Source organism: Larus michahellis, chromosome 1 (genome assembly GCF_964199755.1).
Source record: "Larus michahellis chromosome 1, bLarMic1.1, whole genome shotgun sequence".
NCBI classification, from domain to species: domain Eukaryota; kingdom Metazoa; phylum Chordata; class Aves; order Charadriiformes; family Laridae; genus Larus; species Larus michahellis.
Window position 1 is genome coordinate 149,904,044 of NC_133896.1, and position 14,287 is coordinate 149,918,330.

The 14,287-nt window shown below is 40.1% G+C and overlaps 1 protein-coding gene across 1 annotated transcript in view; it reads left to right on the forward strand.

Moving 5' to 3' along the window:
- GABRB3 (gamma-aminobutyric acid type A receptor subunit beta3) overlaps positions 1-14,287 on the forward strand; it is a 117,236-nt gene that overhangs the window by 65,563 nt on the left and 37,386 nt on the right. The gene's annotated exons all lie outside the window — the stretch shown is intronic.

Below are 14,287 nucleotides of genomic sequence, written 5' to 3' on the forward strand. Positions count from 1 at the left end.
AGTGGTAGCAATTTGTCCCTGGGCACAGCAGCAAGTCCAAGAGCTGTGCTGTCAACAACTGACCCAAAATCTAGGGCTAGAGATGTAGGTGAGAGCGGTGGAGAGGCTGCACGAGGGGCTATGGGATTCGAGGTGCCAATTTGATGAGACAGACATAACTGAGTGGAGAATCCTTCTGCGGAGGATTTATAGTTAAACTTCTGTCTCCTGACATTGACCAGAAATGTATGTAATTGTTGTGTTGTGTTAAAAAGGGTAAATGCACTGCTTTAATTGATGTTTTAACTAATTTAAAAATCTTTCAGCATGTAAAAAACACTGAAATAAAATGTGAATGGTGTTGCAGTTGGAAAATAAGGTCAAGAATATTACCCCTATCAATCAACATAAATAGGAAAGAACACAGTTCTGACTTCGAGCGCCAAACTAATTTAAATTTCACATAGACTAAATATATCTATCATCTTCAAACAAGGTTTTCAATTGGAATAATGTATCTCCTGTGTTTATTTGCTAACTTCCCAACTATAAAATAGATATTTTAGCTATCTATCTGATTCATTGCTCTGTCGTTTGCTTCAAAGGAATTTTACCTCTACTTTACAAAAATCTAACTTTTTCATATTCTTATTCATGCTATGCATATACAAGTATCGAAAGGTAATAATTAGACGCATCTGCTTACATTTGCCAGGAGCAGATGTTAGACAAATTAAAGTGAACATAACTATCACTCAACATCATTAAAGAAGCGCCTCTATAATAAATTCTGAACTTTGACAGGCAGTTAAATATTCTACATTGGCATATTTATGCTATTTGCAAAAATCTCATGTACAAAATTATCTTCATGTGCAGTTGAATCAAAAATGAATTGCGTAAGTGTTCCAGGTCATAACTTCTACTTCTTTCTCCCTGGAACAATTAGTTGTCAGTCCCGACAGCAGTCCTTATTAACACCACAGGACAAGCTCATCAGCTCATGAACAATACAGTGAAGTCCTAAATGACTTAATAGCTCACTCCAAGAAAGTAAAGAGTTGAGAACAGTGTTGTGAAGTTAGACCAGAAGTCCATCTTTCCCGGTATACTGTTTTCAGCTGTGGGCAATGGTGAAGCCTCAAGAAGAGTATAAAAGTAGGATGAGACTAAATTGTGGTATTTCTTTGATGTTCTTCCAGCATCAAACAGCAGGGACCCCTGCATATTTTTGGTGTCAGGCAGTGGGTAAGAACTGCCCAGTTTAAACATGCACATCTGTACACATACGCATGAAAATAGAGTATCCTTTCATTTGTTTTGAGGCCAACATCTGGTAATTTATTTTTCTGATCTCTGTTTCTTCAAAGTGAGGAGCTATGAGTACTTGTTGGCCTACTCCATAAAGTTAATAGACATATCTGCAATATAGCTCTTAGTTGCTTCTTTCGTGGTTAGAAAAGTCCTTGTGTGTTTAGTCTGTCTTCATATGGGAGATGTTCTGTGCCGTTCATTCCCCTTGCTGCAGTTCCTGGTACCTTGTTATGCTCTGCCCTAGGTACAGGGACCAGAACTGTACGCAGTGTTCAATAGATTAAGTAGAGTAAAATGATGCAGTGCAATGATTTTTCCTTTTTTTTTATTGCTTTTCCAAGCCATCTTAGCATTCGGTGTGCTTATTTTGAATTTACAGAATATTGAACTGATCTCTTCATAAAACTGCTGATTAATATCGCAACCTTTTTTTCATAGTGGTCATAATTAGCTCAGAACCTACCACTTGGTCCATAGTTAGGATTGTTTTTTCTCCATATACATTACTGTGCATCAGATTGACTTTTATCTGTTTTATCACTGGGGTGTTCAGAATGCCGTTGTTCTTCTGCACTTCCTCACACTCGCATCTTTCGTTTTTATTATCCTGGGAAATGTTGTAGCAAATATAAGCACCTTAATGCGCATCCCCTGTCTATGCTGTTTATGAGGATGATGACCAGAATGAAGTCCTGCACAGGTCTCCATTCAGGTCTGCAAGTGTACTCCTGCTGTTGTGAAAACTGGCTGCTGAGCTCTGTTGTTTGCTTCTTATCTTTCACCTGGTCATTACTCCATGGCAGGAAATACTTTCTTGTTCTACAAGGCTTTCCTTAAGACCATTTGATAACTTATAGTAAGTGCCTATGTCTTTAGCAAATTACTGTTTATGTGGTTTTGGCTTGCTCTTCTATGTTTATCTTCTTAGCTATTTCTTCACCTTCAGATGTGACTTCTTATTTTTGAAGTACATCTTTTTAGTTCTAATAAAATTGTTTAACTGAAATTTTAAACATTCTGGGTTTTGTTTGTTTGTTACTCAACAGTTATTTTTGATATATAGTTCAATTACGATGACTAGAAACAATCTCTTCTCCAACTTGGAAACCAGCTGCCTCATTTTCATACAGCTTACTTTTTGAAATTGAAGGCTATTTTTATGTCATTTTAGATTTTTCTTGGTTTTAAAAGATGATTTCCCAATTACATCAGGGTTATGGAGCAGTTCTTCTGTCACAGTATTTTGACCCGTGACTTGCACGTTGCTCAGAACCAAGTCAAGAGTGTCTTGCCGTGTTTCAGCTTTCACCAAAAGCTCCTCCATGAATCAGTCATTTGTGGTGTCATTTAGTCTCTGCATCACACCCCAACCTGACATTTACCCAGTCTATGTGGGGGTGCTTGAATTTTCTGATTACTAATTTGGTTTTTTTGCTGTCTCTTAAATCTCTCTTGGCACCTTACTAACACCATTGTCATCCTGATTAGGCAGTGACAACTTATTTCTAATACTTATGTAGGCCTGGCATCTTAATCCATAGAGTGTAATATTCAGTACAGTTAACTATCTGATGCAAAGCTTTCTTTAACATAAACTACATCCTTCTTTTTCTTGCCTATGATGTAGTTTGTTTTGTGTTACAGGTTTCTACCGACTGCTTTCCTTCCATTGAGTCTCTGGTGCTCCTATTAGGTGAATATTCTCACTTAAAAATAAATATCCTACTTCCTTCATCTTATTTAAAAACTTCTAGCATTTCAATAGTAGCATGTATGCATTTGATCTGGTTGCTTGTTTTTCTGTGCTATCTTTAAATGGTATTTTTGGTGCAGAATGAGCTTAACTTGTGTCCTAAATGAGTTTTACCAGCTTCAGTCTTATCTTTTGCTCAAGGATATAAAGCTTTTATAATTTCACCCCTCTATGATTCATCCCCCAAGCCACATTTTCTTCTGCACCTGTTGACTTTCCTATAGTCTTTAATTCAATCCCCTTCTCCAGTAACCTTTATGGTTTTTAATTCCAGCAGCTTTACCTAAATCCTATTTTTGCTGTGCAGAATTTGTATAAAGTTTGTCCAGTTCCTGATGAATCCAAACCCTTCATCCCTATGCTGATGTCCGAAAGACTGATTCTCCAGCCAGCATGAAAAAGCACTGCCAGCGCAAGAGCAGAAGTAGTGATCAAGGATATAATTTTCGTATTTGAGGAGGCCATCTGATTATCCTAACTGAGGTGCTCTGCAGAATACTAATCTCTGGCTGAAAGCAATGGTATATAATGCAGTTTGCTCATGCTCCTTTAGTCAGCCACATTTTCTTCACCCACAGGCCTTGTGGGGAAAATGATTTCTTGCCTCTTAAATGCACTTTGCCGCTTCTGAGGTATTTGACAATAGTAGATGAATTAGGTAAGTAATTGAGCGGTGGTTATAGGCTATACCTGTGGTAGGGAAGGCTCCAGTTCTTTAAATAACTGGTCTGGGTCTTTACTTCTGAATTCAAGGAGTGCCTTTGAAATCAGTGTGTCCACCTAGCACAGATTTATACAATTAATTTTGCTGCAGGACAGGCATTACATACAGCAGAGTAACTGTCTAGAGAGAGAAAAACACTTTGTGTAAGGGAGGTATACAAACCAAGTTTTCAGTTCTCATTGTTTTCAACAAATTTCCAAGGAAATAAAAATATTTGCCTTCTGTCCTCCCAGTTGGTACCACACTAGGAGGAATGTCGCAAAACACAAGTAGCCTCTTCTACATTCGATTACTTGAAGTGACCATATGGCAGAATACATTCACAGTTTTTTGTCTTTGCAGGTACCTCGTATTGCACCCACATGTTGATGTTGGAAAATAGCTTACAAGAACATTGAGGAAAGTATTTTTACTATATGTAGATCATCGAACCATAGACACAAAATGGTTTGGTTGGAAGGGACCTTAAAGATCATCTAATTCCAACCCCTCTGCCACAGGCAGGGACACCTCCCACTAGACTAGGTTGCTCAAAGCCCATGCAACCTGGCCTTGAACATTTCCAGAGATCGGGCATCCACAACTTCTCTGGGCAACCTGTTCCAGTGTCTCACCACCCTCACAGTAAAGAATTTCTTCCTAATATCTAACCTAAACCTACCCTCTTTCAGCTTAAATCTGTTACCCTTCATCCTATCACTACACTGCCTGATAAAGAGTCCCTCCCTATCTTTCCTGCAGGCCCCCTTGAAGTACTGGCAGGCTGCTATAAGGTCTCCTGGACCCTCCTCTTCTCCAGGCTGAACAACCCCAATTCTCTCAGCCTGTCTTCATAGGAGAGGTGCTTCAGCCCTCTGATCATCTTGGTGGCTCTCCTCTGGACTCTCTCCAACAGGTCCATGTCCTTCTTATGTCGGGGGCCCAAAAGCTGGATGCAGTGGGTTCTCAAGAGAGCAGAGTAGAGGGAATCACCTCCATTGACCTGCTGGCCATGCTTCTTTTGATGCAGCCCAGGATGCAATTGTCTTTCTGCGCTGTGAGCGCACATTGCCGGCTCATGTTGAGCTTCTTGTCCACCAACACCCTCAAGTCTATCTCCTCCAAGCTGCTCTCAACCCATTCTCTGCCCAGCCTCTATTTGTGCCTGGGATTGTATCAACCCAGGTGCAGGACCTTGCACTTGGCCTTGTTGAACCTCATGAGATTCACATGAAGGGGAAAGTAACCAACACATTATCCACTACAGGATCAGCTTTGCTCTAAGTATCCTAAGTAGATAAAAAACCCTGGGAGTACCTGCTGTCATCAGAGAACTCTGCTTCAAAAAATCCAGATACTAAAACTGGAATATTTGTGAATAAATACATGTTTCATGTCGGTTGTTTAGACCATCCTGTTTGTGGTTTCAGGAGCCAGCCAGCATTACAGTTTGAAACCTTCCTCATTTTTCTTTACGCAGTGACAGATTTTGGTTCCCTGGTTCCAGAAGCTATTAGCAGATCTCTGCAGGGTTTTCGGGTCATGTGCAGGAGGGGAGACGCTCCCTCAGCAAGACATTTGCCTTTAAAATCACTCACAGCCTAATTTTTTAAACGCACTGGCTGGGGCACACTCTTTTCCACTTCTTTTGCAAGTCTCTGTACAGCAAGAGGTTTGTGTGGGGGTTGAATATCACGTACGCTGTAATATTTCCTCTCGGATGCAGCTTTTGGCTTTTGTTACCCATTTATTTATTTTGCGCTTTACCAAGTTTTATGAGCATAGCTGTGGCACGTGATGAGTTTATCGTACCCGCAGTAATGAGTTCTTAGCAAATGCGTAGTTTTCCTTTTGACTTAGCATGCATCCCAATTTTGTGACTGCAAGACGTAAAGTTGGATTTAGCGTTGCTGATAGAGTGAAAGGGTGAAGTGAGGGAAGCTGGCAGCCTAAGTAACGTGCCTGGGAGGGAAGGGAATAGGCTGCCCAGGGCAGTTTGCTGATCACCTTTCCAACTCTCAGCCATTGCAGAGAAATCTCTTCTAGTTTCATAGAATCATAGAATCATGGAATGGTTTAGGTTGGAAGGAACCTTAAAGATCATTTAGTTCCAAGCCGCTGCCATGGCGGGGTTTATTTCCTTCCTTAAAAACGAACACATAACATCCTGGTCAAGATGAACTGCCCATTTACATATGAAAAAACAGAGTTGCTGTGGACACCCTGTCATGGTGTCCGTGGTGGTGGTGGCTCCCCATGGAGGACAGGACGACAGGGGCTGGCAGCCAGGGCCTGTCCCACCCCCAGCCAGGCGCAGAGCCGCCGGGGGCACCAGGGCAGCCCCAGCCCTGGGCATCGGGCACCTCCATGGGGATAGGGACGGGCCAAGGCCCGGACATGGCCCTGTGGGTGGGCCTGAATCAGGGCCCCATGGCCAGGCAGGGCAGGGCTGTGGGGAGATGGAGATCAGCCCTGCTGCAGCATCGTTGGGGCAGTGTCTGACGGCCTTGGGGGTCTATCATGGGGTCCTGGGCTTTGGGCAGGGTAGGAAGAGCCCCAGGGGACCAGCAGGGCCAACAAGATCTGGGGATGCCCCCCAGGCCTGGCATACCCAAATGGTGTATGCTGCGATACTGAAAAATACACAGATCATGTTTCAAGTTACGCATTTTAAAAGCATTTGATGGCCAGCGTGTTCCCACTCTCTTTCTCAAAGGGCATTTCGTTCGTGGTGTCTGTCTGGAATGGGATTTCCTGTAAGAATATCTGGTGGTTCAGATAATCACAGACAGCAAGTAGAAATCTGGGCATCAGCCTTGCTGCTCTACTGCCAGTGAGACTGGCTGGCTCCCGGAGTCAGCAAATGAATAGGTTTGGAGGTGAGAAAATTTAAAAAGTTCTCCCCACAGTGGAGTAAATATTCCTTTTTTTAACCAAAAAGTGTGGATGTGAACCGATATGCATTTCATTTTTCATTCAAGGGTATGTTTCCGTTAGCTCTCTGTTTCTAAATATAGTTTTGTTTTATTCCTGAACTCTGGAGTGATTAAAAACATATCATACGAGTTCTGGAGTGCCTTTAGAAAGGTCTTTTTGCAATTCCATGGTGACAAAAAGATTGTAGACTTTTTGGTCTGATATATGGGTTTACTGAAAATTGTTTTGGAGGGTTTTCATGTTTAATCATAGCAAATAAGAGGGGCATGGAACTGTATATGTATGGTCACATTATTTGAAACACATCTGTGTATCTAGTAAAATAGAAGAGGAAAAAGAACTATGGAGGGTCTTAACTAACTCCATCCCTGCTGTCCTGGAGCACCTTGCAAACAGTAAAAGAATTATGCATGCAATAGTCTAAGAAGTAGGAAGACCTGAACAAATGTGACAAATAATTTCAACTTATAGGGTTTCCTTTGAGTTTTGTGTTTCCTTCCAGATTTTTATTGATAATTCAAGTAATACCAAAGAGAGACATAAGCTGATAATATTTATTGAAAGAACAAAGTAGAAGTGTGAGAAGTCCTTCATTCTCGAAAATGGGTACCTGGTAGATCCCAATTTTTTAGCCTCTGTTCGTATCTCATAACTGAAAAAAACCCAAACCATAGCTTTAAGATTTTAGGGCGCTAGCTCGTTTCTCCAACTCACTTGTGGCACATCCCGCTACTGTGTAGGAGGCACAATCCATTAGTTGTCAGTTCCCATCTCTCTAAGGTCAGCTGCCTCAATCGTGGGAACCATCTGACAGCTGATAAAGGTTGATTTTTTTTCTTCCCGGTAGGTTGTTAGCAGGATTTCAATTAGTGCAATTAAATGTACCTGTTGTCTTGAGGTCCTGTCAGCTTTAAAATAAATAAATTTGTGCTTCATGAAGCAAGTTCTGTGCCTCAGTAAGCGTAGGATTATTTTTCTTTCTTATAAGTCTTTTTTTTTCCAGGATATTTGGTGGATTTTTTTCTGACTTGATCTCTTTCAGAGTTTTGAAGTATAACATCTAAACATTTGACATCTCTATTTCTATTCCTCTTGTTTAGGAGGGCTTCTTCAGATGTTGAATTTTTTGTTGTATCTGTCCATCATCAAGTGGATTTTGATTGCAATTTGCCACCTAATCTTTGGACAGATCTTCAGGGGTGTAGTGAAAAACCATACTTCTTTTAACTAGCTTTCTGCCACCAGATCAGAGAATATGATACCCCTGATGTGTAAAGGTGTATGTTAGTCTTTTTTTGATCAGCCCTTTGGGAATAGAAACTCCTGACTACTGAGAAGCCTATGGTGTTGTGATGCTGTGATACACTAACTGTGATACTCTGAATCAGAGAAGAAATATATTTAAGTATTCTTCCCCCACCCCCATCTGTCAGGGATTAAATAGCCCAGACTGACTTCTTATTGCCCTGACTTACATCCCTGAAGTGTTTGCAGGAACTTTCTTCTGTCTCTCTCTGTATTTGCCTACCAAAGCTGAGACAAAGCATTTGCTTCCTTGTCAGCTGGCGTCCTTTGATGTGTGGATGAGAGAACACCCCAAGAGCGGGAGGGCATCCCTGTCAGTTTGTTGTGGGCAGAGGAACACATACAGAGAAAAGCCAATACCCAGCTTTTGAGTAGTAAGCTCCTGTGGCCATGGCAGGAAGGTGCCATGGGGCAGTGCCCACCAAGGGTGCCTGGCTGCTCCCCTCATTCCTGTTAAGAAGCTTAATTTCTGTTGCAGTGACCAACACCTGTCCCTGAAAAGCTGGGGAGAAGCTGCTTTGGCCGGTTGCTATGTCAACCGTGCTCCCTTTGCCTGCAGAAAGCCAAGCGCTGGTTGGTATGGCAACCCTCCTTGGAGCACCTGGAGATGCTCAGTGGGGAACAGGCTCTTCGGAGAAGGCACTGTGGTTGTGTTGGAGATGGAAACTCTTGTGGCAAAGGGTATAAGAGGGCAGGAAAGACCCACGTAATCATACATTTATTTGGAAAACTTTGGGTTTTGGCATCAAATGGTTTCTTGAAGGCTAAATATTTCCTTACTTATAACACCATCCTCGCGTGTTTCAGTAAAAGAGGAAAAAAATCATGGCAGTTTGGTACAAAGGATGCCAAGAGAACATGGATATATGGAGGGTCACAGTGAAATCAGTGTAATTGAAATCAGTGCTTTAGTATTACATTTTCTTAACAGAAGAGTATTTCAGCAACATGCTTGGGAAAATATGTGCCGTGTTTTCAACTGGTCATTATTATAGGGTTTTTTGAGTGGTGCCAGAGAGAAGCCTGGATCAGGATCTTATAGGTGAGATGAATATTGAGTATAACTGCATGTAGACCAAGAAACATTAGAGGAAGGTGCTTTGGAGGGGTAGGGTGGATGTGTGTGTCTGAGTGTATGCACAAATCTCCTTCACTCAGGCTGCTCATGAACTACATCTAACACCAAAGAGGTTCTAATCAGGCAGTTTTCCTGTAGAAGACTTTGCAGAAGGACAGAGTTTGGTGATTTTCTCCATTCACTGACAATTAAATAAGTAATATGTAGTTTAGACATTGGGCAAATCAAAATGTCAACAGGTAAAATGTAATGGAAATTTTTCTTTAATAAATCTTTTCTTCAATAAAGCTTTTTTTTTGAATATGAAAGTTGCTGAACCTTTTAGAAAACTTTGAATGCTGAGAAAAAAAATTAAGCGATCATCTCACACAGCAGACTATTATTGCTGGTAAATTCTGACTTCCTAAGGTTAGCCTTTCTGAATATGTCTTTATTATGTTCATATTTAACTACGTGAATTAATGTGTCCATGAATCTGTTTCTCAGTTGTCTTCTGTGTATAGTAGGGGGACAGATTTACAGCTATGTTGTCAAAGTGTAGGATTTATGAGTTTGGCTTTGCAACTCACTTTGGGCTGATTGGGAAGAATGTAACTCAATCATCAATGCTTCAGAAATAGCTCCTTACACTACAGCAGCCATATCTAAGTTTTGAAATTATGTAGAAGTTGAGGAAAGAGACCTTGAAGTTATATGGAGACTAAGACATGGATTTTCAACACATCTGTTTATCCGCTGAATGAGTATTTACTTTATTAACTCATCAAAATAAATAATCCACAAGCCAATGGTAATAATCACATTTGTCTGTTGGTCAAGAAAACCAGGATGGGAATTTAGATTCAAATGCAAATCTAAGACAGGAATCTGCACTTCAAGTAGATACAAGGCTGTCCTCCCATGCAGCAGAATAGTTTTTTGTATAACTTTTTCCAATATTTACAGTAACTTTCAATATATTTATTTTTGTTTTGCATGAATAAATTCTTTTTATAACTGCCATATGAACAGTATTCCATCATAATTATTAATTATAGTGTTCTATCTAGTAGTCATTTTGAAGAAACACAAGATTTTTTCAGCTAATGGAAAACTTTAACATCCTTGATAGATAACACACCAAGACTGTAAACAGTGACAGTCAATTTTAGAGCATTATTGCTGATACAATGCTGTTAATTTTGTTTTGATGAGTAAACTATATTTTTAAATTTTTCTTTCCCTTTTATTGGGTGGAGGAGAGAAAAAACAAACCCTGTAATAGAAAACAAATTATCGTTTGCTGTTCGTATTGCAGCATATTATTATTTATTGTTCGTTAGTCCTATAGCCAGTGCATTAGGTACTGTAGAGTAGCATACTATTGCACATTCTGAAGTGGCTTTGTAGTTAAATCATAGCGTGCTTCCTACATGGTATGTTCAGTATGTGAAGAGACAAATATCATGTAGAAAACGCTTAAAAATTTTTTTGTACAAGGTTAGCATCATATAGTATTTGTAAGTCTCTATAATTCTTGCTTCAGATGTTTTGAAATCACAGCTAATACACACAAAGAATACAGATATATTATGCTCCGTTGCGATAGAGGCCTCTTTACCATTGTATCTAAGTTCCTTCCCTAGTATTATCTACTATTTGAGTTTTTTCTTTTATTTTTTTTTCCTCAGGGGGAAATTATGTTGAAAAAACACCAGCACACCTTTCTGTGTGCCTTTCCTTACATTAGTGGCACCGTGGCAGTGCTAGAAAGTCAAGGGATGCTCGTCATTGTTCTTTGTCCTTGTAGGATGTTTCATGGTCTTTGAATATACAAAAGAAAGCTCATGTTTCTTCTGCAGCCTAGCTTTTCCTATTTTGAGGACATTTCTCCTGTACTTCAGAAGCACTGGGTTTGTCCTTCTTTCAGGGCTTTGAGTGATTTTCTTACCATTTTCCACCTGAAGCGTCTATTACTGTGAGGAACTGGAGAGGTGAAAGGGGGACCTTGAATGTGGCATGGTATTGTGTGGGAAAAAAATTATGATTTATGGAGGTCTTTGCTGCTGAGAAAATTGTCCACTGCTCTGTGCAGTAGTTAGAATTTCCTAAAGCTGGCAACTCTGTGTCATCTTTGACATATAATAGCACCCTAATACAGTAGCTGTAGTGGGATTAATCTCTTCTAGCTTTAGACATCTGCCCTTTGGCCTCTATATCAGTGCTAGTCACCATAAGCTCCCCTGGAGGAAGATAGCCCTTAATAAACTTTGTAGGCTGCTTACCTAGGGGTAAAAGTCCATTTTCTCATTTTACCTGACAAATACCTAGGGCATTTTTCCAGTCCACACTCAAACCACCTTTGCATTTCCCTCTGGAGCGTAGAAAGGGGGAAAACTTCCTTTATGGGTACAAAGCCTAGCAAATTAGCTAATGAAAGAATGAGAGCTGACATCCTTACGGGTTTAAATAAGCTTAGGTTCTGTTGGTGGTGACTTTTGTAGAGCCGCCCTAAGGAACTGGCCTTTCCTGCTCACTTCATCGCTCCTTGCACAGCCAAGGAGTTGCAGTGTAGTTCTAATTTGAGTTTGCTGCTGCCTTTTGCCTTGAGGTGATCGGAAAAAGTGTGATGGTGAAAAAGCATGATTCGTATTCATTCTTTCTATCCCATGGCCTTCAGAGCAGGTCAGGCTGACAGAGCACAAGTGTACAGTGATCCTTCAAGGTGTGTGGTAGCACACATGCTTGCTCGGGCACTCTATTTGTGCCTTGCCTGTTGTTCAAAGTGCAGAGAGCTGGGTTAGTCAGACGCGTCAGTGCATCTGGACAGTATATTGCCATTGCAGAAGATGTGGCTTGAGCTTTTTCCTTACTAGATCCCCAGCAAAGAACTGTGAATAAACTGGTATTTCACATGCAATAATGTACTTCTTTTGGAAATAACTTATTGGGGTATCATTGCTTTCAATACGTGCAAATATAGTTGCATACATTAGCAGATATATAGGTAGGTGTTTTTTATTTAGAGTTAAGATGAAATAAGAAGTCAAGGTTAATTGAGAACGTACTAATAAAATTTGTACCTCAGAGGATGTATTTTGAAAGTTTGTCTTTCAGTCAAGCCACTGAAAGTTCTTGACGTTTGCTGGATGTTGCTGTGGCTGTGTGCAATTTGTAAACTTTTTTCTCCATTGTTCCCTGCCATAGTTAAATAAACAAATAAAATGACAGACTATTACTGCATGTGTTGTTACATATGTTTTACTTAGCTAGTTAATTACTCCATTCATTAGCTGTTAACATGAATTGTATCTCAAGCCAAAGGAAAAAGGAGGCCAGCCTAAAGCTCTCTTCTGCTCAAATGTACTGCTTCTCTCATATTCTAGGGCTAGCTATTTCACTTCTTTCAACGCTGTGCAGTGCCACCCCATCTCTTTATTTCTGTTTTGCATTATTTTGTGTGTATATTGTGCATTTATACATAGTGAGCTTTTGGTGTACTGCTGATGTGTCCACAGCTTTTACAATCCCCAGTTTCTTGACATTGATGTGCAAACCATTATAGAAGCCAAGCACATAGCAAATTTTGAACGTTAATAGAAACAAGTTTTAATTAAGGCAAGACGGAGCTGGTAGAGGGTATTCATTCTAATCCGTCAGTGTCAGAAAATTGGTTGCAGAGAACATGAGGAGAGATGTGGTCTTCCTGACATGCTACGGGAAGCAAGGCAACTGCACCCAGTGTGGCATGTACCTTGTTCCATGATGAGCAGGGACAATTAGTCCCACCAAAGAAAGCTTCTAACCAAAAGGTCGGAGCATGTTCTCCTGAGCAGTCGTGTTGGATTTGAGTTTTGAAGGATGACCTTCCTTCCAGGCAGTTCCATACAAGCTCCTTTCTCCCATCACCGGGCCCTTTTGGTTTCAAAGGTCTCCTATTAGTTTCCTAAAATGGGAACAGCTTGTCATTGATATCTATAATGATTTATTTTTCTAAGCAATTAAAATTGATTTCTTAAAGCTATAGCAGCTCCCTCATTAAAGAGGATGAATCACTGAATAAAAAACGCCAAGGCTCTGGGTGTGAAAGGTGCTCTCAGGTTTCATTTGATTTCAAGGAAAGGCTGGAGGGCATGAGGGAAGCAGGGCAGGATCAGTGCCTGAAATTGGGTTGTCTCCACACGAAACCCATTACAAGAATAGACCCTTCCCAACAGCCGTAGTTAGAAATCCTGAGCATCCTTTTCCCAAACAAGCAGCAAGCCTGAGGGGATTTGCATCACCAGCTTGTAGAACCAGATGCAAATGCAGGTATCCTGTGGCTTGCACACCTGCTGCTAAATATTTAAATGTGTTTGGAGATCACATAGATTTCTCAGTGCTTTGTGAAGAGTTTCATGAAGAGTTTTGTCTTTTAGAGCACTTCTGTAATTTGAAAATCAGTGTTTTAATGGCCTGTACTTGCCGTCTCGTTTTTTTCATTGTTAAATATGACAATATTATCAGACCTAAACCCAATATTTTAATTGTAAACATTACTGTCCATATATAAGAGAGTATTATTTTCAGATACCTTTTTTATTTCATGCATAAAAACAGGCTTTCTAAAAAGGAAAATGTCTTTCCATACTTTGAAAGTTATGAGGGAATGAAGGGACAAAGGCTCTGCTTTCCTAACAGGAAATTTTGCTATTTCATGTGATTATTGTTTTTTTCAATTTTTTTGTTACTTAACTTTAAAACGTTCCCATATTTTTTGTTTAATAATACCATGAAGCTAATGAATGCCTATTGTCTGAGACTTTCAAAGTGTTTCAACATAACATTATTATGACGTGACCACGTCAAGTTAGCAAATTCTGAAATGAAATATAGAATTTTTAAATGGATGTTTTATGCTTCTGTATCCATGTTTAGGCTCTTATGTTAGTGATCACAGCTCTTAGGAGACACCATGAACCTTAAGTGACAAAGTTATGAAACCCAGACATTGACATTAGTAGGAGTTTATTGCAATTTACTGTTCTTCTAAGTACCGATGTAGCCTGTTGATGAGAAAATCTTTATGTCATGCAAGGTGCAGTCTCACATAAAGGCACATGTATAGACAACATCTTTACAGCTTATTGTTCAAAAACAATTTTGCATACTACTTCAAAATACTGTGAAAGTTTTTGCATTCAGCTGTCGGTTTTAAAAATGGGGAAGATCGCAGTATTTACCTACTACCTCATTTATC